At 41.8% G+C, this 24173-nt stretch overlaps 1 long non-coding RNA gene across 1 annotated transcript in view; it reads left to right on the top strand.

The window, feature by feature from the left end:
* Positions 1-24173, top strand: part of LOC149874956 (uncharacterized) — a 153714-nt gene that overhangs the window by 2287 nt on the left and 127254 nt on the right. The window lies entirely within an intron of this gene.

Below are 24173 nucleotides of genomic sequence, written 5' to 3'. Positions count from 1 at the left end.
GAAGCTTACTGAGTCTGGCCCCCTGCCCCATGGGCAGGAAGTCAGCAGGGATCATAGGATCCCAGCAAGATAAACATCCAAATATCTCTTGAAGGTATTCAAAGTAGGTGCTTGAACCACCTCCGGCAGCAGTCTATTCCAAACCCTGGGGGCTCAGACAGTGAAGATCTTCCTTATGTCCAGCTTGAAATAGTCATGGAGGAGTTTGTGACAGTTCAACCTTGTCATCCCTTGGGGTGTTCTGGTGAACAGACATTCCCCCAGATCCTGGTGAGCACCCTGGTAAACTTATAGGGGGCCACCAGACCACCCCTGAGCCTGTGCTTTTACAAGCTGAAAAGTCCCATAGCTCTCAGCCCGTGGTCATAAGGTCTGTTTTCCTGACCTCTGATCATGCGCATGGCTCTCCTCTGCACTCTCCCAAGCTTCTTGGGGAGCCCCACTTTGCCACAACTAGCCACAGTGCTAGTTTCTCCACTTGCCTTTGGGCACACCCCTCACACATGACTCACTTGCCACGCCTTGTTGTTAATTAAGGCGGGAGGCTGCCCATTCTTGCCCCAATGCCAGGGGGTGCTATCTGTGGCTCCATCCCTCTCCTACACCGCAGTCCAAGCCTCGCAGATGGCATCCAGATGACAATGCTCCCAGATTACAGCCGGGCCAAGCTTAGGCCTCGTCAGGCCTCAGTCACACGCACACATTCATATTGCCCTCCTTTCACTAGGGCCTCACATACTCCACCCTCTCTCACACACATCAATACCTCATACTGCTTTGCTCCCTCTTAGAGCGGGCCCCTTACGCCATAGGCTTTACCTAGTTCATACCTTGGGTGGCAGACATACTGTCTTTTGGGCCTCTCCCATGACCCTCACTGGGTAGTGGCCAGCCAATTACCCAAACGGGTCTGAACTTGCCCTGGCCCCATCTTGGGGCAACTCTGTACACTCTGACATACTGGGCTCCTAGCCCTCTGGTTCTTCTCCCCCACCGGTGTCCCTCCTCTTTTACCCCATTTCCAGAGCCACCCCTCACTGGGTTATTCTCAATTCACACCACAACTGGTGTTCCAGGGACTCATGGGGACTCTCACTCCCCACCTGCAGCAGCAGGTCATTGTGCTCAACTACAGGTCTTGCTTCCGACCCACACTCAGCCTCCCAGCAGTGGAGGACTTACTGGGATCAGGACTTGGCCCTCTCTCTCAGGCTGAGCCCCGCTTACTTGCCCTCTGGCCCAAACTACAGACTCAGGCATCCAGAGAGATACCTAGGCCTACTCCCCTTCACTGAGGCTCCACACTGTCCCCTTCACTGGGGCTGCCCCCTAAATGGGGCTGTACATCTCCCACTGCCCCCCGTCACTGGGGCTCCACATTTCCACCCCCTTATTAGGGCCATCCCCTCACTGGGGCCACAGGGCTTCCCTCCCCAGTGGGCTCAGATAGCTGTAGCCAGGCCTGGCCCCAACTACCTTTCTCAGGGTCCTACACCCCACAGGGCTCATGTGGCCACAGCCATGCCTGGCCCCCAACTACCTCCAATGTTATATAACCCACCCAAAGGTGAGGGCTAGGGTTAAGGCACCCCTACCCACCTTTCACCAGCATGGTAATTTCCTGGGGGCTCCTGCACCACTGAGAGCTGCACCAGGCCACCTACTACCAGCAGGGTGCAGTTTTAGGTCATGCCCAGGACCAGAAGCTTCCAAACCATCCCCTACAGCTCCTCTCTTACCTCCAGGATGTTGCACAGAGCCTCACAGCGAGGCAATATTACTGCCTAGGCTGCTAGCAGCAAACTGCCCTGTTTATATGGGCAGCCAGAGATCTAAAATGGCCACCATAATCAAGCACCTGCTGGCTGCTTGGCTCCGCTTTTAAAGTGGCAGGCACCAACAGTGCCCTGCTACACACCTTGCCCCTTAAAATAGTTCCTGGGGGAAGTTTCCCCTGCTGCTCCTCCAAAGCAGGTTCCCCCCAGAGCCTGGGAGAACCCTCAAGTGGTGAGCACCCCCAAAGGTGCTCTACCACACACCTTCCCCCTTAGAATGACAGGAGCTTCGTTTGGCTGCCTTCCCTGCTGGCTTTGTCCCAGCCTACTGCAGCTCCTGTCACATGTTGAGCACCTCAAAGGTGCTCTGCCACACTTCTCCACATCCTTTTTGAATTGTAGAGCCCAAAACTGGATGCAGTACTCCAGCTGCAGCCTCACCAAGGCTCAGTACAGTGGGAGAATGATATCCTGGGATTTGCTTGAGAAGCATCTATGCATGCAAGCCAGCATTTTGATCACTTTACTAGCTGCAGCAACACATTGAAGGCTCATGTTCATGAGTAAACCTGCATGTGTGTATTTATCATACTATCATGGAAAAGGCAGCCTTGAAGGGAGGATGTCAGGAAGACATTTAATCCAATCCTGTGCTCAAGGTAGGATCATTGCTGCCTAAACCATGGCTTTCCAAATAGGGGCCCCTGAGTTGCATCCAGCCTGTGAGGAGTTAACATGTGGCCCTGGGGCTTCCACATTGCTGCCTCTCCTCCACCCCAGTTGCTCTTGCTGCTTTGGTTCCTGGAGTCTCTGGGGTAAGGCAAAACAGCAGGAAGGAGCCCAGTGAACTGGCTGGCCATATGGCAACACAAACGGAGGTTCACATTACCTGGGTGCCAAATCAGAGTGGGAGAAACAGGTTTGTGCTATCCATGCAGCAAGCAGCAGGGGGCTTATGCTTCCTGCACAGTGGCAGAGGGAGGGGAACTCATGCTGCTTACATGGCAGGGGCATGGAGGAGGGGGCCTTATGCTTATTGAGTGGGGGAGGGGGGCAGGATTTGCTGGCTGCAGGGGGTAGTGCTGTGGCCTACAACCAGTGCAGGAAGTAGCTTGAAAGTTGAATCGCAACCATCCTATGCAAGCATTAGACTAATCTGCTCTTAAAAGTTTCCAAGAAGGTAGATCCTGCAACCTCTCTAGGTAACTTGTTTCAATGCTTAAGCTCCCAAATAGTGAGAACGTTCATCCTAATACCCAACCAAAAATTTCCCTTGCTGCAAGTTAAAATTAGTAATCCACAGCAAACAGTCAATCATGCATTATAGCCACCCAGCAGGTATTTGATGACTATTACTAAATCCCTCCCTAGTCTCTTCTTCTCCAGACTAAATGATCCCAGTTCTTTCAGCCTTTCTTTGTATATCCAATTTCTCAGACCTCTGATCATTTTTTTTGTTCTTCGTTGAACTCAAGATTTGTCCATGTCTTTCTAGAAGTGGAGTGTCCAAAACTGGGCACAGTGACTTCATCAGTGCTGACTACAGTGAAAGAACCACTTCCCTTGAAAGTGATGCCTGTCATACATCTCATTATGCTGTTGGCTTGTTTGTTTTGGGGTTGGGTCTGTCTTTATTTTTTTTTTGGAACAAGAGCTCACTGTTGGCTCATATTCAGCTCCAGGTCCTTTTCTGCAGTACTGAAGCCTAGCCAGGGCCAATTTCTGTATTTTGGCATATTATTGTTCTATCCCAAGTTTTGGATTTTATGCTTGTCTTTATTGTATTTCATCTGATTAATTTCAGACCATTTCTCCAGGTTATTCTAAATCCTATTCCTACTCTCCAGAGTCTGCAACTCAAACCAACCTTGGTGTCTTCTGTAAATTTGATAAGTATGCAGTCAATCCCATCCTCTAATCACTAATGAAGATGCTGAATACTACTGAACCCAGGACAAGGACCACACTTGACACCTCTTCCCAGTTACAGTAGTCACCAATGGCTTGGTGTCTGAAAATGATGCTCCAGCCAGTTATCTACCAACTTACAGTACTTCATCTAGACTGTTAAAGAGAATGTGATGGGAGACTTGGCACAAACCTTACTAAATCCAAGCTGTATTGCATTCAGTGCTCTTCACCTATCCATATTCACCTTGTTATAGAAGAAAATCAAGTTGGCCAGGCATTATTTGCTCTCAAATCCATCTTAGTTATATTGGATCTTTTTTTTCTTTCCTCTAGATGTTTAGAAAGGAATTACTTGATGACCTACTCCATGATCTTTCCGGGTATTAAGGTCAGATTGTGTAGTCTAATTCCCCAGATTTTCTTCCCTCTTTTAAAAATGGTTACTGGTGCCAGGGATATGACCAGGAACATAGGCAAGCAGGGTCAGGTGGGGTTAGTTAGTCCACAGGCAACCAGGCCAACTTGGTCAACTAGGGCCAGCTTTTGGCAATTTGGCTAACCTACTGCCCAGACCCCTGGCATCTGGGATCTCACCCAACCTCCGCACATCCTCAAAGATGATAGCCAATGTCTCTAAAATCACCTTTGTCAATTCCCTCAGTACTCTAAGGTGCAACCCACCAACCCATGCTGTGTTGAATACATCCAACTTCTTTAAGTAATCCTTAAGCTGCTCTTCCACTGTTCAAGGCTGCTTATCTACCCTCCTTGCCTTGCTTTCAGCTGTGCTTATCTTCTCGTGGCTGACCTTATTTATGAATACTGAAGGAAAAAGGCATACTTGAATACTTCAGCCTTTTACATATCATTCATGATTAAAATGCATTTAGTAAGGAACCTATACTTTCTTTTTTCTTTCTCTTTCTTCTGACATATTTATAAAATATTTTTGTTGTTTTTTCTATGTTCTTCACTACTTGCATTGCAATTCATGCCTTGATCTTCCTGATTTTCTGCCCCCTGCACAACATTCTCAAACTCCTACCCAATAATTTTGCTGTTTTTTTTTTCTATTTCAAAACATCTAAAGGAAAGAAAAATGATCAAGTATAGCTGACATGGATTCAAGAAGTCTCAGCTAGAGGTGCACCAATACATTGGTCTCACATTGGATTGGCAGCGACATTAGGAAAATTGACAAAATGTCAGCACTCAGCTATTTTTCGTTGACGTGGCTGATAAAGTTGCTAATAAATGTCCTGTGCATGCGAACAACAACATCACAGGCCACAGGCAGCCAGGACCATAGCCCAAAAGCATGGAGAACAGCCTGGTTTGGCTAGTAAATCTGTTGTGAGGGAAGGGGCATGGAGGGGCAGATGGAGCCCAGTGAGGGAGGGAGGAAGTGGGGCTAGGGCTGAGGCAGGTGCTGCACAGCCAGGGCAGGGCATGGGATGAAGCCATGAAAGGATCATCTGGGGACACGGGGAGGGCAGCTCCCACTGCTGAGCGCACTCCCAGGGGGGCAGGAGAGGTGTCTGCCCCCAGATCAGTGCGTGGGGTAAGGGCCAGCTGCTGCTGCAGGTTGGGGCTGGGCTCTTCCTGGTGGGGGCTGGGCCAGGATGCACTGGGGATGAGCGGCGGCAGTGCTGGAAAGGGAGCTATGGCAAATTTTGGGGTGGCTGTAGCCCTCCCACTGTAGCCCCGCTCCCAGCACCAACGCCACCTGCCCCAACTGCAGATCAGCCCAGCCCCCCTTGGTAGGAAGAGCAAGGCCCCAGCCCCAACCTGCCCTCGCCCCATGCACAGATCTGGGTCATACACTCCCCCCATGCCTTCCCGGGGTGCGCATAGTGGCAGGAGCCACCCTCCCTGTGCTCCTGGATGAGGCACTCGTAACTCTGTCCTGTGTCCCAGACACTGTTATCCAAGCTGCCTGGCTGCATATTGGCAATTGGATCGGCATCAGCCAATATGGCTCATTAAAAACCGACCATCAGTATTGACCCAAAAAATCTGTATTGGTGCACCCCTAGTTTCAACAATTGAGTGGACTGTTTAGCCAGTAAGCCACTGTTTAGTTTCTTGCAGGACTTCCCGTCATTTTTTTACATCAGGATAGCCTGTTCATGCACTGTTACTATGGCCTCCTGAAGATACAACCTAGTCTCATGATAGATCCCTTTTCCCCTCAGACCTGCATACCAATTCCCCTGAATTATCCACTTTTGTCAAGTCCCGGGTCTTTAGTCTATCCTCTCCTTCCTTCTTTTCTTTCCTTAAGATTTTGAATTCATGGTTACTGTCATCTAGGTTGCCTTTCACCTTCCCATTCTCTACTAATTGCTCTCTCTGAGAGTAAATAAAGAACAGCTTGCCCTTTCAACTATATGTATCATCAAGTTATCCCTAACACACTCCAAGAACTTGATGGACTGTCTGTGCACTGCCCTATTACCCTCCCAACCTATGTCATGGTAATTGAAGTCTCCCATAACCATCAGGTCCTCCAATTCAGATATTTCTGCTATTAAAAAACAGCCATAACCACCACTTTTTCCTGGTTTGGTAGTCTATAGGAAACACCCACTATGGCATCATCCTTGCTGTTCTCTCTGACTTACCTTGATATGGAGGCTTTCTTTATTTGTCACCAAAAGGACTGATGAGAAGACAATCTGAGCCCCTGCCTTCCCTTCACCTGTACAGTGCCTTTGTTTCGGATGTAATTGTGCCTGCATGTTGCAATTATTTAACCACTCACTATCTTCAAAATGGATGCAGAGTTTATAATAGTGTTTCCCAACCAGTGTGCCATCAGAAATGAACAGATGTGCCACATAATTTTGCCATGGAAATGAGCTACAATAGGTATGAGGATGGGGAATGCCTTAACAGGTGTGCTGCAGAAAATTTGTATTCATGTAACTGTGCCTTGAACTAGAAAAGTTTGGGAAACATTAGTTTATAACACTTCTAAGAGTTAGTTGCTGCTCACAGTCTCTTTACTCATTACTAAGAAACAGCTCTTGTTTAGGTAGAAACTTGTTTAGGTAGCTATTGAATAGTGCATAGTTACAAAATACAGATTGCAGACAAAAAAGAAAGCAACATTTCATGCCTTTGAGACAGAGAGATTTTAGATGTACATCAGCTATTCTGGAGGATGTACTTCATCTAACTTGAAACTGAGCTGGGGTACTGGGTTGAGATACCCAATGGAACTCATAGATCAATGTTTCCCAACCAGCGTGCCATGGCACAAAAGTGTGCTGTCAGAAATGAACAAGTGTGCGGCGGAATTTTATTATGACAATGAGCTACAATAGGTATAAGGATGGGGAATACCTTAACAAGTGTGCCATAGAAGATTTTTATGAACATGTGTGTCTTGGGCTGGGAAAGGTTGGGATTAGATATCTGTGGAACTAGTTATTAATACTGAATCTTTAATAATCATAACTGTTTATGCTTTGCAAAACAGTATTTCTGGGGTACTAGTTTAATGAATCTGATGGCTATTAAATCAGCATCACAACTCCAAGCTGATTGTTTTCTTCTCTTTAGCTTGTGAATGCTGATAGCATTTCTTCCTATAGTTTTTCCCCCCAGGTAGTGCAAGTTCCACTTGTTATTTACTGTTATTCTAGGGTAGTTAGATTAGAAATTAATGTTCCTATAATTTTATTTTCATTTTGATAAGGTGAGAGCTCTGTCCTGCATGTCAAATTATAGCACAAGTTGCAACATTATTTGAGAAATAATTCATTGCTACATATTGTAGTGGTGAACAAAAGGCAGTGAATAAATCTGTTTTCATTGTAGTTCAGCTGTATACCCACTAGGTGGCCCATTTTTAAAATAAATCAGATAAGTCATCTTCAGTATGCAAAAAAGAGGGATGGTTGCAAGAGATAATTGTTGAAAATAATTCAATTATTTAATAAATCATATTATCAAGTTATATCAAGGAAATACAAGACATAATATGCAGCAGTTTCAGTGGACTTCTGGTATATCAAAAAAAGTGTCATCATTTTTTTTAAGGTACTCATATACAAGTATTAGTGGTTGTATTTCCAGATAAATATGTGAAGAAATAAATAACTCTAGGAACTAAAGAAAACAGGCAAATGCCCAGTATAGAAACAACGTGGTCTGAAGTTTCATCCTTCTGAGAAAAAAGTGCATTGGCTGCTTTGACCTAAATCAAAAGATCTAAAAGGACAAAGGAATTGTAACCATACAAAACAATAGACCAGACCTGGGATGGGGGCCCATGCATGAATTGATGGTCCTAGATTGTGACCAACAGAAACTAACCCCTATAGACCTGAAGTGGATGTGTGACCCTTGTCTCCAAGCTATTCACTTTCTTCAGATACGTTTTCTCTGAAATGTTTTTGTTCTGAATAAATACTATGTTAGTTTATGCATGTTGGCTGGTCACTAGACAACCCAGTCATTAGCCATGAGAATACAGAACTGAAAATACTGCTGTTGAGATCTACTGTGGGGTCAGAGTGAACTCCAGAGGTCTGCAGCCCGAGGCCCCTATCTAGGGGGATAAAACTACACTGAAACAGTTGATGGCTGGAGGCCTGAGATCTAACTGTGTGCCCTCAAAGAGGCAAAATGCCAGGAACCAGGACATTACCAACACCACTTGCATCAATTTTATCCCTTAGATTTGGTAGTCTAAGGGATGTTCAGATGTTCAGTACTGTATGTTCAGATAGTCTTGGAAAAGAAAAGATCTATTGATGTCTTTTAGGACAGCCCATAGATTAACTGCTGGTATAAGCCATCATTCACCAACCTTTAAAAAGTTATTTTAATTCTAGACAAATTAGTTTTAGGGACAATACATTAAAAGCATTTGGCATGATGAAAAGAAAGCATGGACTAGGTAAAAAAAAAGAAAGCCTATTCATTTAATATTGAGCCTCTGATGAAATATCAACTGTTTCAAACCTGAAACTATGACAACTTGTGCCAGAAGATATTTCAGAGTGCCATGACCACACTAACAGGCAAGGGACAGACATTCAAAAAGCCTGAGCCTGAATTGATTCAATCTTTGCAGGTTAGTCTAACTTGCCTAGGTTGAACTGGTTTGCAACTGCAGACATTCCCTCTGGACTGAGGAAATGCTGGCACATGCCTGCAGTGCCTCAGGCTAGAAGCTGGAGGGGTGCTAGAGCAGCCCCTCCCTTCCTTTCCACAGTGCTGAGCTGATGGGGGTGGGGAGAGTTTTAGCCAGGCCCTGTCAGGACGCTCCAATTAGGAAAGGGTATAAACCCACACCTTGCCTGCACCGCCCTAGGCTCTTCCCCACTTGATGCCATAGCGGGTGGCATCTCTGCTTCCTAGCCAAAGCTCCAACACAGACTGCAGGTACCTCCCCCTTGCTCATTGCTCAAGCAGGGATCCCTTCCTCCCATCTCCTACAGCATGGACCCCAGCCCCACAGACCCTAGGCATGTGGTAAGCTAGCTAATGCTGAGAAGCATCTGAGTATGTGTGTCTGTGTACATCTCTCCAATTTCACTGGGACAGGCAGACAGACAAGTGTCCACTTAAGGCTTTTTGGAGTTAATCAACAGGACATCTAGTAATGTCCCTCTGTTCCTTCCTTTGAAAAAGCTGTTTAAGAAGAGCTTGAACTAATGAGAGAGGCTTTTGTTTGGTTGATAAGCCATAAATGCTATGTTATCAGCCCCTTGCTGGCTCCCTCACCTGTCAGGTTTGCAGACAGTATGAAGAAGCAGGGAGAGGGAGATTGAAAAGCTCAGTATCATCAACACATGCATGCAGAGAGGTACACTCACTGGTGGGAGCCACCTTCCCCGTGCCCCCTGGATGAACTGCTTGTGGCTCCAACCTGTGCCCTGCCCTGGCTGTGAAGCACACCCACCTCCCACCCCTTTGACTTAGAGTGCTAGTCTGGGGCCAGGCAACACTCCTGCCCCTGATACTATGCCTGCAGTCTCTGCTGGAGCTTTTGCTAGGGAGCAGAGGGGTGAGGTCAGCCCTGTTCTCTGGAGCAGACAGCACAACCCAGGGTTGCAAAGCATCTGGGATGCTGGGGGACTCTGGTTTAACTTAAACCAGGAAGTGGTCTGGGACAGACATCATATAAACCTGTTTGACCAAAATAGATTAAGTGTGATACCACATTCAACCAGGTTTATCTTAAACCTGTTTCAGCCATTTTGAAACTGGTTTATGTACACTGAACCTATGTTCTGTTATAGGTTTAAACCAGGTTCTGATCACTTAAACCAGATTGTGTGTCATGTTTGTCCCTATCCAACATGTTCAAAGACGGACTAAAGTTAACCAGGAACATGATATAGTAAAATGCTCCCTTTCCAAAAACATCTGTCTCCCAACCAAGGAAAAAATCCTAGTATCAGATTCTCAGTTGACATAAATCAGTGTAGTTCAACTGAGAATTCTAGTTCTATTTACACTAGCTTGTCTGTTTACTGCGATACTCTTTGATTAGGTTAATTTTGTGGACATTTGTGTACATGGTAGAAACCCACAATGCCAGTTATATGTAACCAAAGAAGGAGATGCCAGGCTTTATTTTTGATACTGCTTCCCATTTATCCATCAGCAGGAAAAATCTCTATTGAAACATGGGACAGTGAATTTTCCTTGCAAACTATACATGTTTTCAGATGGGATTCAACTGAATCCAATAATCAGATTCAGAAGGGATTCAACTGAATCAACTGTGACATATTGTTGATTCCCCTAGTCAATTGATATGGGTTAACAATTTATGTTCTACTTAGAAGCAAGCACTTCATCACACCTTAATTGAATTTAGTCAGCCATTATAGTTCACATTGCACTAGGGCAATCAATCACCATTTATTTTTCATTCAGTTAGTATTCATTGGATTTTCAAAAACTTAGACCTGTGGCAGGGGGACCTAAATAATGGCTCAATAGGATCTGATCCCTGATGTCAGCAATCATGCATCCTGTCACACCACATGCACAATGCAGAACATGTGATTGTTGGAATCAACCATTCCCAACTGCACCATTATTTGAATCTTGCAACCCAACTGGAGTTAGCAAGGCTCCTGGCCTCCCTCTGCCTGTCAGCTCAGCTGGGTACAAACAAGCCTGACTGGTTGGCTACCTGGTCCCACAGCTCCCTCAGGACAAGGTACAACATGCCATGTTGCAGTGAGCCCTGTGGCTCACTAAAATCTGGTAACTCAGCCCAGGTGATAGGACTGCACCATGTGGCTGCCAGCCTGCTGAAACAGCCAGCTCTGCACCTGAAGCTATCAGCTCCATGTAAGGGGCTGTCAACCAAGCCCCAAGTGGCTGTCAGCTGGCTACCCTACAATATGTTCAATTTAACAGAAACCAGCCACAAAAACATTCCACACATTGTATAGAACATTTTTGTGGCTCTTTTCTCACTTTGTCATGCCCTGAAAGTGTGGCAGGGTTACTATTTACAGTGTGATTAACAGATTATTCACTCCGGAAGTGTAACATTTGCTAGGACCTTATTTGGTTAATCTATTTTTTCTACAAGAATTGGAAGATTTAATTAATATTCCCATTGGTACATATTCTAATAGGCCCAAGCTTCTGGCAGTTTCATTATAAACATCATGTTTGTGGCCACAGCAAAATATTACTATATGCAAAATATTAAACAGGTATGAAGTGTGATTTTGTTAAGCACTATATGCCTATTTGATATACAGCTCCCAGGAGGCCTTAGTCCACAATGACACGTTTTATTTTTAGATGAGCCACAATTCTGTGGCAATTTTTTTTCATTCCCCACCTTTTTCAGCAACTTAATTTCTTTATAAGCTTAGAAGAATAAATCTCTGGTTTAACTGAATAAGCCAATACATTTGCTTATTTCCCTGTCAGCACAGCTTCAGCAAAAACCTGATAAGGACATTTTTATCTAGCAATCAGTGCTCCCTGTAGGTTCATCCTAATGATATAATACACTTTGTTAAAGGAAAGACATACTAATGCACATTCTGAGATGAGAGAACAGGTAGAGGGTTGGATTAGCAATAGACAAGGCTACCAACTCCACTCCCCTCTTCTAAGTAATACACACAAGTGTTTATTCCACCAAGGCAATTAAATTGCGAACCCTACTAAAATCCCAGTTGAGTTCCATGCCACTTATGGGGGTGGGGGGGAGCAGGGTGATGCAGAGGGGAGGGGAAGGGAAATCTTTACCTTAAAGAACTTGTTCACCATCTGCCAGCACAGAATAACGTCTGGTCCTCTAGGAGCTACATCGAGTGTTTTGGGAAACAATTTTCTGTCTCCTCTACTCTCCCCCCACTTCCTTCAACTGAAATCTGTGCAACTTGGGAGAGGACAAATGATACAAACAGAAGCAGGAGTTTACAGAGCAGGAAGGATGGGGAAGAGAGGGTTTCAGAGACATAGAATTGTGGGCTGCTGTAAAGAAAAAGGGAAAGGAAGGTGACCCTCGAGACAAATTTCAACTGCTGTTCTCAGCCCATAATAAACCTTCTTCTAGACCTTTTTCCTTCCTCTCTCCAAAGCCTTGCCACACCATCAAAGGACAGCTGGCAGGTCAATGCTGTTACTAGGCAAGTGGTAACCAGTGCTTCATGCTGGAGGAAGTTACTGAGGAGTCACACGAGACAGTCGCTTTCTCTCGGGAGATGGAAATTCTGGCTTCACCACATTTCAAGCTCCTTATTCCTTGCCATGCTTGGAATGAAAACAGATCTATGATAATGTGCTGCCACAAGGTGGCTACAGCAGTTCAGGTCATGATCGCTTTTTTAAAAAGGTTGTTTTGTTTTCTGCAAGTGCACATATAAATATGATCCAAACTGCAATTATGTAATTAGAAAAATAGCTTGTAATAGTTCCAAAGGAAATGTCATTTTCCAAATTGACCAGTAATCTCTATACTCCCACAGCTGTTCCCAGAACAGTGGCAGATTTTTAACCTAAGCACAAACCCTCTGTTTCAGTGGTTTGAATGGTGTCATTTTAATCTAATTGTTTTTGCTTCTGCATCATACTCCTCTTAACGTTAACATGAAATGATGAATACATGTAGTACTCCAAGTTTTGCTTTTCCTGTTAACACTTCTTTTCTAGTCATCCCCAACCAAGTTGGGAGTAGTTTGTTTAGACCATGTCTTATTGCCCTTTGTGCTAAAAAGAAGAGACAAGAAGTTGGGCATAATATTTAGATTTGCTAATAGATGTTCGCATTGTGCAGCAGTTCTAATCGCAGCTCTTCCATTCTGTTTTACCAAAATCTGACAAAACTACATGCCAGTATAACTTTTGTTGGAAAACACTGCATCAAGTACCGCAATCTCTCTCTCTAGACAAGGCAGAAAGAAATGTATATTTTCAGGAGTGCTAAAATATCTTCATGGTGTTCTGCATTTGGGCTTAAACTCAAAACTATTTACTTTTAAATGGCAATTTCTGGAATCTACCTGTAAATCCCAAGTTATAATCATGAAACCATTTGCCTTTTATGGGTATGTCCAGATGAGTGGAAATGCATATTTCCTTGGGGATTAGTAGCAGCGGCACCCCTTGTGCACACAGCAGGTTACCCCAGGTGGGGTAGCGGAGGCTGGGGTCAGCAACTGAGCTGGCCCCAGCAGCCTTACCTGGGGTCTTGGTTGCAGAGCTCCTGCAGCAGGAAGTCTGACCAGTAGCTGGAGCGTGGCTCTGGCTGGCTAGGCTTTAGTTTGGAGCAGCACACCCTGCTACCATATATACCACCCTGATTTTTTTTTACCACCCCCCACCGCGGCAAAGTAGTGGGTCTCTCGTGCCACATACCACATGTCTGCACTCATCTGGACATGCCCTACATGTTCTTTCATTTGTTACGTAGACACACGTAAAACATGGTGGCATTCAGATTTGGGAAATCTACTCCTCAGTAAGAATCACTATTACAGATGCTTCTGAGGTATCCATGGTATCAACCACACTTTCCTCATCCTCTGCCTACTCACACTATTAGAGTACCTGCTGTCTCCAGTAGTGCCTTCCATGTTCTTTCAGAAGCAGCTTTTTCTAACACTGGACACATACACACGTGCGATTAATGCACATGAATAAACTCTGTGGAGCTTGTATCTCCACAGTTTTTTTTGCTCTTGAGCGTGCCATTTGTATGTGCACCCAGGAGGAAAAAACTCCAGAGCATATTGCTTTAGTGAGGCTCCACATGCTGCGGAAGGGCTCTGCTTATATTTACAAGTCCTAACCTGTTGCAGAATTTGTTAGTTTTGTGCACCCTAATAGGGGTGCACACATAGATGCCGAGACATTTGCTACAGTTAATTAGGCAACTGCATAGTAAACATTTCATGTAGATGTGCCCACTGTGGGTGTGTCCAGACGGGACATTGGACTCCCTGGGGACAACTAGCAGTGCAGCTACTTGTCTGCAGGGAATGCCTGTGCCACGTGCACTTTGGCGTGCAGCAAGTTACCTGGGAGGCAGTAGGGGAGGCTGGGGCCAGCACAGTGCTGGCCCTAGCAGCCTTACCTGGAGTCCTGGGAGTCTCCTGGGGCTGCAGCCATGGTGTTCCTGCCAGGCAGAGCCTGGCTGGCAGCCGCAGCACAGCTTTGGGCGGCCCAGCTCTGCTTTTCAGTGGTGCATGCTGTCCAAGCATGTGCTGGGCCTTTTTTTTTTTTTTTTTTGGTTTTTTACCCCTGGATATCCAGGGGTCAGAAAACCCTATGGAAAAAAAAAAGGCACAGCGCACATTTGGAGCATGGAGAACACTAGAGACGGTGCAGTATGCACATACTACATGACCACACTTGTCTGGACGCGCCCCGTGTCATTTTTTGTTTCTTATTTCTGCCACTTGGAATGAAAATTAAATATTCATTATAACAACAAATCATTTGGGGTTACTTAAAACATAATGTATATGCAAGCAAATGAAAAGTATAGGTTCTGATCCCCAGAAACTGAGCACCTGAAGCTCCCATTATTTACTGGCTGTCTACTCTTGAGCTTTATATAGCTCGTTTATCAAAGGGGTATTTTCTTTGGTTTTACACCACTGAAGCGACAGAGCAGAGGCTCTGAAGGTGGAGACAATTTTTCAGATCCTATCTGGGTGCCTAAGTGGTTAGTTTGAAAATCCATGGATTCATCTATTTTTTATAACATGTTTTCATCTGAGCCTGAGAACTAATTGAACAAAAAAGAGCAATGGAAAAACAAAAGACTCACCCATCTTTTGTGCTAACAATTTTTCAGGAACTCAAATTCACTCTTTTCAGGGTGATAAGATTACACTGGAGAGCCTAAGTCAACTTAAGTGGAGTCAGATCTGGCCTAAAGTGCCTTGCAGTTGTTCACATCTCAGGAAGAGGCCACTATGTGCTGGATCTGATGCTGACTACATTACAGCATCATTTCTTAATTGCCCTGAGAAAAAATAAATTAAATATACTCTTAACTTACCCGTTACAGTCACCCTGATTAATACAGCTACCTACACAGCACAGTTCCTGTAAATACTAAGCTAGTACCCCACTAAACCAGAGAATGGAGGAGAGCTGTTGCTTGCTGATCTTTTCGAAATCTTGGCAAATTTAGTTTGGATGACTTTTTTCAGAAGTCACTTTTCAAACATTCGGAATACGTTGCTAAAAACATATTTGTATTCTTGTTACTTGGAAAAATGGGCACTACTGTATATTCTGATTTAAAGACTTAATTAAGGATGCAGGTATAAATCTATTTTTACATTTTATTTGCTGCATGTTGGCAAAATCTAGCACAAGATCCCTGCAAGGTAAACACCTACACACACACACTGACCTACTTAGAAGTTTCATGCTGGCTTGCACGTAGGCATACAACATATTTAAAAGTCACATTTAAAGCCTGTAATTTAAAAGTAAATTTAGGGCTGTGTGGCACACCGAACAGAGGTGCTACATGATAACCAGACATCCACACTGTATTCAATTTGAATTTGCAGAGTTTTCTTTTAAACTACCAAGTTCCATATTGTGCCAACAACTTAATGTTCTATTCATTGAAATGGGAAATTTTGCTTTAAAACAGATGGCACTGCTGAAGCCCTAGCGTCTAAACCCCACGGATGAGCAACCATCATTTAATGCTCAGGAAATAATGACTTTGTTCATATTCCAGGACCTCAATCAATATCTGGGTACAGGAAGAACTCAAGAACACTGAATGCATTCTGTTTATTTGAGAAGGAAGATCTCAAGTAAGCACTCATTACAGGAGGCATGTCTTATAAATGTACAATAAAATCAACCATTGCTTCCAGCAGAATACAAAAATACACATCTCAGTGACTTCCATACAATAATAAATATGTAATCATGCATCCAACAATAAAAAGGCACAGAAAACTGGTCACTTAGTAGTCATAAAAATTACTAACTATATTAACAAAGCCACCCAAATTATCTGTACAAGGAAATGTAACAATATATTCCAAAGGTGAAAACACATAAAACATCTTTAAAATAGTATATGCAATAAATACCTCAATTGTTTTATATATTAAAAATAAAACTGTGCCATTGTAAACAGTATGTAAACAAACAAAATTCACTGTTCCTTACCATTATTAAAAGTAAATAAAGCCAAAAGTTACATCCCCTGCTCTGTTAGATATATTTTATTGGCAAGTTTGTCAGGCAGTTTAAAGTTTTACTCTTTTCTGCAGCAGACAGAGCCCACTTTGTGTCTTATTTATAAGTACATTAGTATGACTAAGCTTCAAAACTAATTTCTTGAAATGTAGTAGGTCCTTAAATATTAACAGGATCACCAGAACTGAAAATAAGAAAAGCAATTCTTGCAGTGTTATGGACAAAAGTAACTTAATTATACTGAGTATAATAGTGTCAATAAAATGGTCACATATATAGCATTGTTTGTCTATAGGTGTTGAAGTGCTTTACAAAGATGGGTAAACATTCTTATTCCCATTGTACAAATGGGAAAAGTGAGGCACAAAGGGGTTAAGTGACTTGCCCAAGGTCACATGTCAAGTCAGTGGCAGAAAGCCAGGACTAGACTCAGTATAGTATCTTATCCACTGGGTTATCCTTTTCCCCTCATTTACTCTATTTCTATTTGGAGATTTGATTCGACACAGCCTTTAGGACAACATTGCAACTCCTGCCTTCAATTCCTGACTTGCTTCAACTCATTAATGATATTGACTTGTAGAAGGAAAGCTGTCATCTCATTTGGATATAAATTTGCTCCCACTGAAGGCATGGAAGATTTTTCTGTTGACCTGAGCAGAGATAAGCCAAGATCTTTGTTCTAGATCCTGCAATCAGATCCAGTGAGTGGGACCAAAATGTCCAAGCAAAGCCTCAGCAGGATTCTACAATAGCTCAGAGGTTAGCATGCATTGCACAATCAGAGCCTGTTATGTTTAGTCTTTGGAGGTCTGATCTTGCAGCCAATTATCTAACAAAACTCTCAATGAACTCAATTAGGGCTGCACATATACCTTTCTTCTGAGTTCACTTTATTAGGAGAAGAGGGAGAGGAAACCTAAGCAGCGTGAACCTAAAAGAAAGACCAGTAAAGAGCCGATATTCTGGACAGCTGTCTTTAGAGCAGACTTGCATCAAAGGAAAAATAGTTAACTACCAGCTCCTCAGCTTTTGCCAACATTGGTAATGCTGCGTAATTTTACAAGCCCTACAGTAGTCCAAGATGGCCTTCACTATGATGGATGAATATTGATCTGCTCTAGACATGCATATCCCAAAGTGCACAATGGTTATTATCTGCAAGTACTAGACTTACCCTTAGATACAATATTAAAAGTACTAATAATGGTCTATTTGGTGCCGATTTGAATTTTCACAACATAACATCTTTGCATGGCAAAACTGAAGAGGAATAAATCTAAGGTATCAAAAACAAATACACTCTTTGGAGGGATTCAGGAAGCACTACATATTGTGCTTCTCCTAGAGTGAGATTAAGGGCCTGATCCTTCCTCCTTTACATAAGTTGTTTTATTAACTTCAGCTGGTTGCTGAATGTGGCCCTACCACATCACATACTTTATATATATATATTATAGGAATTATATATATATATTATTATATATATTTATTTATTTATATGTAGCAAAAGTGAAAAGTGCCACTGTACAATAAGCTGTTGATACATATTTGTGTGTCTATAATAAATTTTAATGAGCACATATTGGACAAAATAAAAGTATTTTAAAAGTGTCTAATTCTGAATATACTAAAAGCCGCATCTGATGAATGATAAGAAATCTGTGGGTTGAGAAAAATGGGGCAACTCCCCAGTAACACAGGAATAATTTCTCATTGCTGCTGACCATGGTACATGCTGTATGTTGGGGTGGGGCAGAGGGGAGCAGGAATAAGAAATGTGATGTTTTTTAAAAAGATCCTACATAAATCTTTACAAATAATTTAGAAAAAACATTTTGGAATTCATTATTGATTTTCTTTGACATAATGAAGGAACAAATAATGAAAAATGTGTTTGGTCTACATATTACTACTACCAGCAGTACTTTTTGGAAGCTCTACAGAAAAAAATAAAAGAACTACTAAAAACTTCACATTGGGGAAAATATAAATACATTTCACTTTCAAAAAAATAATCGCAATAGGAAAAATCACAGTAAACAATAGACTAATAAAAGGTTCAATCTTGGCTACAATGATTTCAGTGGAGCCAGGATTTGACCTGGAATCTTTAAGCATTCTTTTAATGGCAACAATCATCAACATCCTGCCACTTTAATCTCTGTTATAAATATTCTAAATCATAAGCATCTGTAAAACACCCTGCAGTCCATCTGATATAAAAATATTATTAGGAAAGACAAAGTTATTAGCATCAAATGTATTTAAATTTTCCTGCTCTGCACTAGCGTAATCATACTCACAAGCACATAGGAGGTGCACACGCACACACGCACAAGCACACACACATATGTACAAACATTCATCTATACCAGCCTATCTATACCCATACACAAATATTGGCTGACGTAAACATTTATGTATATGTAAATGAAGTCTGGAAAGTCTACTGATCACCAATTCAATATCCATTTTATATGAGGAATAATTACATTAGCTAAGCACATGTAAACTTAAATCATCTCAATGGGGACTACTCATTTGTTTAATGCTAACCACATGCATAAAGCATTGCAGGTACAGGGCTTTACCTTGTACATTTGCAAAGATACTAAAATTTCCTACATAATGGTGCCTGCAGCAGTTTGATCTGTTTCACCAATCAGAATACAGGAAAGGCTTGGTTTAGCATGTACATGTATGCATTTCAAGCACATATTCATGGGAAAAATAGCATATTTATTGGACCACCATACAGGTGGTCCAATAAAAAAAAAATGATCAAGCACAAGAATTCTTGCCTCACACACAAAACCTGTTGCAGTTCTACTTTCCACTTCATATATTTTTGAGGTGAAAGGGAGTTGCATATTTCAGGTACGTTTTAAATCTGTAATTCAACCAGAAGCATGTGAATGATGTCATTATCGGATAAACTATTTTATCGGTTTTTATGGTCTAGGGGGCTTATAGTACAGCCCTCGCCCATGTACTAGAAGTTCTTACTCAAATAGTCAAATGGTAATAGTTAAATAATTTTAAGATTAACTGCACTCTTAAAGGCTGAAGACAATAGGACGCACGTTCAGCTGGAGTGTCAATATAAATGAGATTACAGGAGAAGTCCCTACTGGCGCTGCTTTCTTGTATAACTGAAATAATTTGCAGCAGGGGAAACAAGAGAATCCACTCGGCTCTGAATTGTGGGCCTCTCACCATCACGCAATGTTGAAAGGTCAATCTAGAGCACAATTGCAACAATAATGAAATTACAGTGTTAGAAATTTAGAAGAGCTTTCCTATTATGACACTATTTCTATGGCTCTTGGCAGACGTTACAGTTACGATGTGATTAGTCTGTTGAGTCTTAAACAGTAACCTGGCCACATATTCAGGCAACTAATGGTGCCACAAAAATGGGAACCAGCCACAAAAATATTATATAAAAACATTTAATATTTTTGTGGCTGGTTTATATCGTGCTCTAAATTGAACTTGTGGCAAGGTTAGGACTGCACTTGGGTCTCTAACTAGCTCCTGTGTGGTTCACACTGGTCAACAATAAGTTGATTGTTGCCCAGATCTGGAACTGGTTTGGGGTTCAAACTGGCCCCAGTGCAAGTTCTGCTGGCCAACAATCAGCTGATTGTCGCTTGCATTAGGATCATATTGGAGCCGGAAATGGGTGCAGTCCTGGAGCCAGTTGTCAAGAACCCAGCTTTCAACTTGCCAGGGCAGGGGGAACCCAGGATCACAATCCCAGGCTCCCCTTGTGCTTGCAAGTAGGGCACAATTGGGATCTGATCCCCGATCCCAAAATCACGTGTCCTGCCATGCATGTATATAGCATGGCAGGTGACGTGAATTTGGAAATGGGAATCAGAACCATCACACCTTTAAATTAATGTCTGTCAGTGTCCTATGTTAACAAATAAACCAACCATCAGTGAACAGTTAATGAATAGTGGTAATTATCATGGTAAACAGGCATAGCAATAGTACTACAATATACTCAAAATCTGATAGTGATGTTTAAACCCTCAAAAAACATGAATTACTCCTTATTTTATTACCGTAATCCCTGAGTCATAGCTATGAGTCTAGACATAGAAGTGCTACAGGTTGTAACAGGACTACTATAATTTTAATTATTTTTTCCTAGTTTACATCTGCCAATTAATTCTTTGTTAACCACTCCGCATCTAGCTAGGAATAAGAGCAAGAAATGTAAGCATTTTCAGCACCTTGTATTTGTCTTTTTACAACTATTTTTCTCACCTTAAAAGTACTCGCTACTAGAACTAGTAATTGCAGTAAACTTTTAGGCCACGTCCCCAAGAGCAGGGGCATGCCATTGGTTCAGGGAAAAAAGCAGTGGCACAAAATTCGTGCTGCTGCTTTTGCCCCAGCGCATGCCCCTTCATGTGGGGTTAGCTCAGCGAAAAATGCTCCAAGTGGGGTAGAGAAGGCTGGAGCCAGCACCTGGGCTGCCTTACCTGGGGCCCTGAGAAACCAGGTTCCGGTTCTGGGCTGTGCACGCTGCCATGTGCACTGCCCCGTTTTTTTCTGGCACAGGTTTGACACCCGGAGATCCTGGCGTCAAAAAAAGACCTGCTACCACCATGCTGCAAATTAGCAGTGCAAACACCTGCAAATACGCCACATGCAGTTTGTAGCACAGAAGACAGGTCTGCAATGGCATGAAGAGCACATGTGTCCTCATCTGAATGTGCCCTTAAAGGCCCACATAAAAAACAAAACAAAACAGGTATCTTCTCCTATAGTATATTTTTAAAAGACAGGTGAATGATGTGGACTTGAGAAATCCTCAGGCCCAGTGTCAGCATTTTTGTTTATCTCTTAACTACATTATTGTATACCAATAAAGCAGGTCAAGGCTGTGCCCAGATACCAATGTAATTACTGCTCCATGCAAAATTTTACAAATATCTAAAATTTGTTTATGAACAAATTTGTAATATTGAAATTTTGCCCTAATTTGGGATGAAAAAAAAATCTAGTGATTTTAAAAGGCTGTCTTGCCAGATCTGGGAAAATGCAAAATTTTGAAATTTTTCACAGAATAGAAATTCCATAACAAAAAAGACTGAATCACTGTTTTAAAAAAATGGAGCATTTCACATTGAAAATATCACTACATTTTTTTCTCCACTAGTTCAGCAATGCCCCCCCCCAAAAAAAAACAAAACCACACACAACTTTATCAACACAAAGAATAGCAAATGACAGAGTCCAGGAAAGCTTCAAATTTAACCAACATCTTTAGAAGAAAACTTACTTTAAAAAACTGATTTATTTTGAATAATTCTGAAAAAATATATAAAAGTAATCAAAATGGATATCATACTTTTTAGTAATTTTTTTTAAATCACATTTTGGTTAAAAGAGTTCATCTGAAAAAGTCCTATTCACTAAGAATGGTAGTGAGATATACATCTCCTAACTTTGGTTTCAGAGTTATATTTTTATGAGCAGGGATTTTAATAATTGTCCATAGGAAGTAATTAACTAAATGTCAATTTGTTGTTTTAGAGCCTAGTCCTAACACTTACACAGTCAACATTAATTTAGCTCCTGTAGGAAGTTTGATTGAACAGCAAGTTATAATAAGGACTTTTATTTGTAGGATTTAACTGGTATTTTCTGCCGTTATGGGTGAAGGTCTGAGGTTTCTGGTACTGGAGGAAACAAGGCATTAAATTGATTTTTAAGGTGACAAAGGGCTCAATTATGAGTTCAGGCCTTACCACCTCTCAGAAATTGCTCAATGACTTGCTCAGACTCATGTCAAGCCAAGTTATTTCATAACTGAGAATCCCATTTATTGTAAGAAAATTTCTCTGGTTTAAACATTATTCCTGCTGCACAACAGGAAAAAAATACCCACCACGCGAAGTTAACAAACTAGAGAACTTGATATATGGTTTGCCTGCTTTAGAAAGGTTATGTGTACCATCCTTCAAAGAACATATGAGAATGTGGCTATTACCTAAGGTAGTGGAAGAGTGATATTGTAACTGGGATGGTCCAGAAATTATGCAAGGGGCAAGGATTTCTTAGGGTGATATGTTTTACTGGACCAACTATATAGTTGGGATGAAGTTAGAAAAACTTTCAAATGCAAGACATTCTTCTTCAGCTCTGATAATGAAACAAGAACAGCATATGCCTCAGTGGTCTGATCAGACCTGATGACAAATATCTTGCATTCAAAAGCTTCTCTCATTCCATCCTAACTACATAGGTGGTCCAATAAAAGATACCACTCTAAGAAATCCTTGCCTCTCGCTATTAACTATGTAATTTTTGCACAGCAGGTTCGGAAGCTTATAATTCAGAGTTCCGTGTTTGGGAATGGGGGGAGGGATTTTGTCATATATATGAGTAGATTTTCCAAAGTGTCTCTTTTCAGCTTACTGTTAGTCTGCAGCCAGTCAGGAAGCACTCGGATTCTAAAATAATAGGTGCCAGTACATACCTTTAAGAGACTTAAGCAAGTAAGGTGGCAAAATCTTACTGCACATTCAAAATGTATACAGATGCAATGTTGTGAACGCCTAACAGAAACAAAAATAAGCACCTTTTGCATGATCAAGGGCATGTCTGAGAACTCCCTTGCACATGTTTAAGATCAATTTTTTCAAGATTTCCAAAAGAAAGCATAATTCACTGCTGAGCACTACGACATCCCCCTCTCAACATACACATTCTCTTCCCTTGTGCCTTCTTACCATAGTACAACTAAATGGCTTCTAAGAGCTTTCACACTAACCTCATCATTCACACTGTAACCAAAAATAATATTAAGTCTAAACAAACTCTACTTCTACTGATGCCGAGAAAAAAATGATAAAGCTGATTTTCTCTTTTGAATCAATGTTAAAGAAATAATTAATAATTATTTCATTTTGATTAATAATTATACCAAACAATTCCCTATTTACTCAACACACAGTAATTCCAGTAAAACATTTCTCAACCTATTTAACAATCCCCTTAAATTATTAAAACTAGGATTCTAAATTCTGATTTACTTTTAGTTATTCATAGTCACAATTTTTTACTTTTCTCTCAGTTTCAACAATGAAAAGGCAGTCATCTGTTTCACTTTTGCTTTTAGCCCGTTTCTTGCAAGTTTCATAAACTAGTCTACATTTGCAATGTTTGGAATGATTTCTCCTTTAAATATTAAAAAAATGCATTGTGCACAGTCAGTAAGATTTATCAGATGCCCATTTCTTTCTAACATCATGTTTACTGGTGGCAGAACAAATATGCCAAAAGAAAAGCAGACCAAACACAGACCTCAGCTGAGGTAGCATAAATATAACTGGGGCAGGATTTGACAGCCACTATGCTATAAGAGTAGACCAAATTCTACAGCCCGTACTTATGCAAGTTATACCTATAAGAACACAGATATTCTTGAAAATACTTCTATAAAGGTTCTCACATAAATTAAAGATGCAGTATTAGATCCAGTCATTTTAATTTGCATTATTCTAGTGCATACTTTTACAGAGATTTTGATTTATTATTGATTATTAGTTTTATATATGTCACTTTGGACAGTGAGTTATTTTTAGATTAAGGTTCCCAAGTGCAGTGTCCTGAAAATCTGGCTGTATGCATTTAAACCCCACTTGACAGAAATGTTAAAGTGCATCCAAACAGACTTGTACATTCACTGAGGTAAACAACTGTCATAATTTTTACAATTTAGCAAAGGGCATTAGATGTCCAAATGTGAAGGTGATGATGTTTTATTTTTCTGGCCTGTCAAGG

The sequence above is a fragment of the Crocodylus siamensis genome, chromosome 1, assembly GCF_052110815.1.
Source record: "Crocodylus siamensis isolate JL-2025a chromosome 1, ASM5211081v1, whole genome shotgun sequence".
In the NCBI taxonomy this organism is placed as follows: domain Eukaryota; kingdom Metazoa; phylum Chordata; order Crocodylia; family Crocodylidae; genus Crocodylus; species Crocodylus siamensis.
The sequence above is the reverse complement of the archived record's forward strand: the minus strand, read 5'-3'. Positions and strand labels throughout refer to the sequence as shown.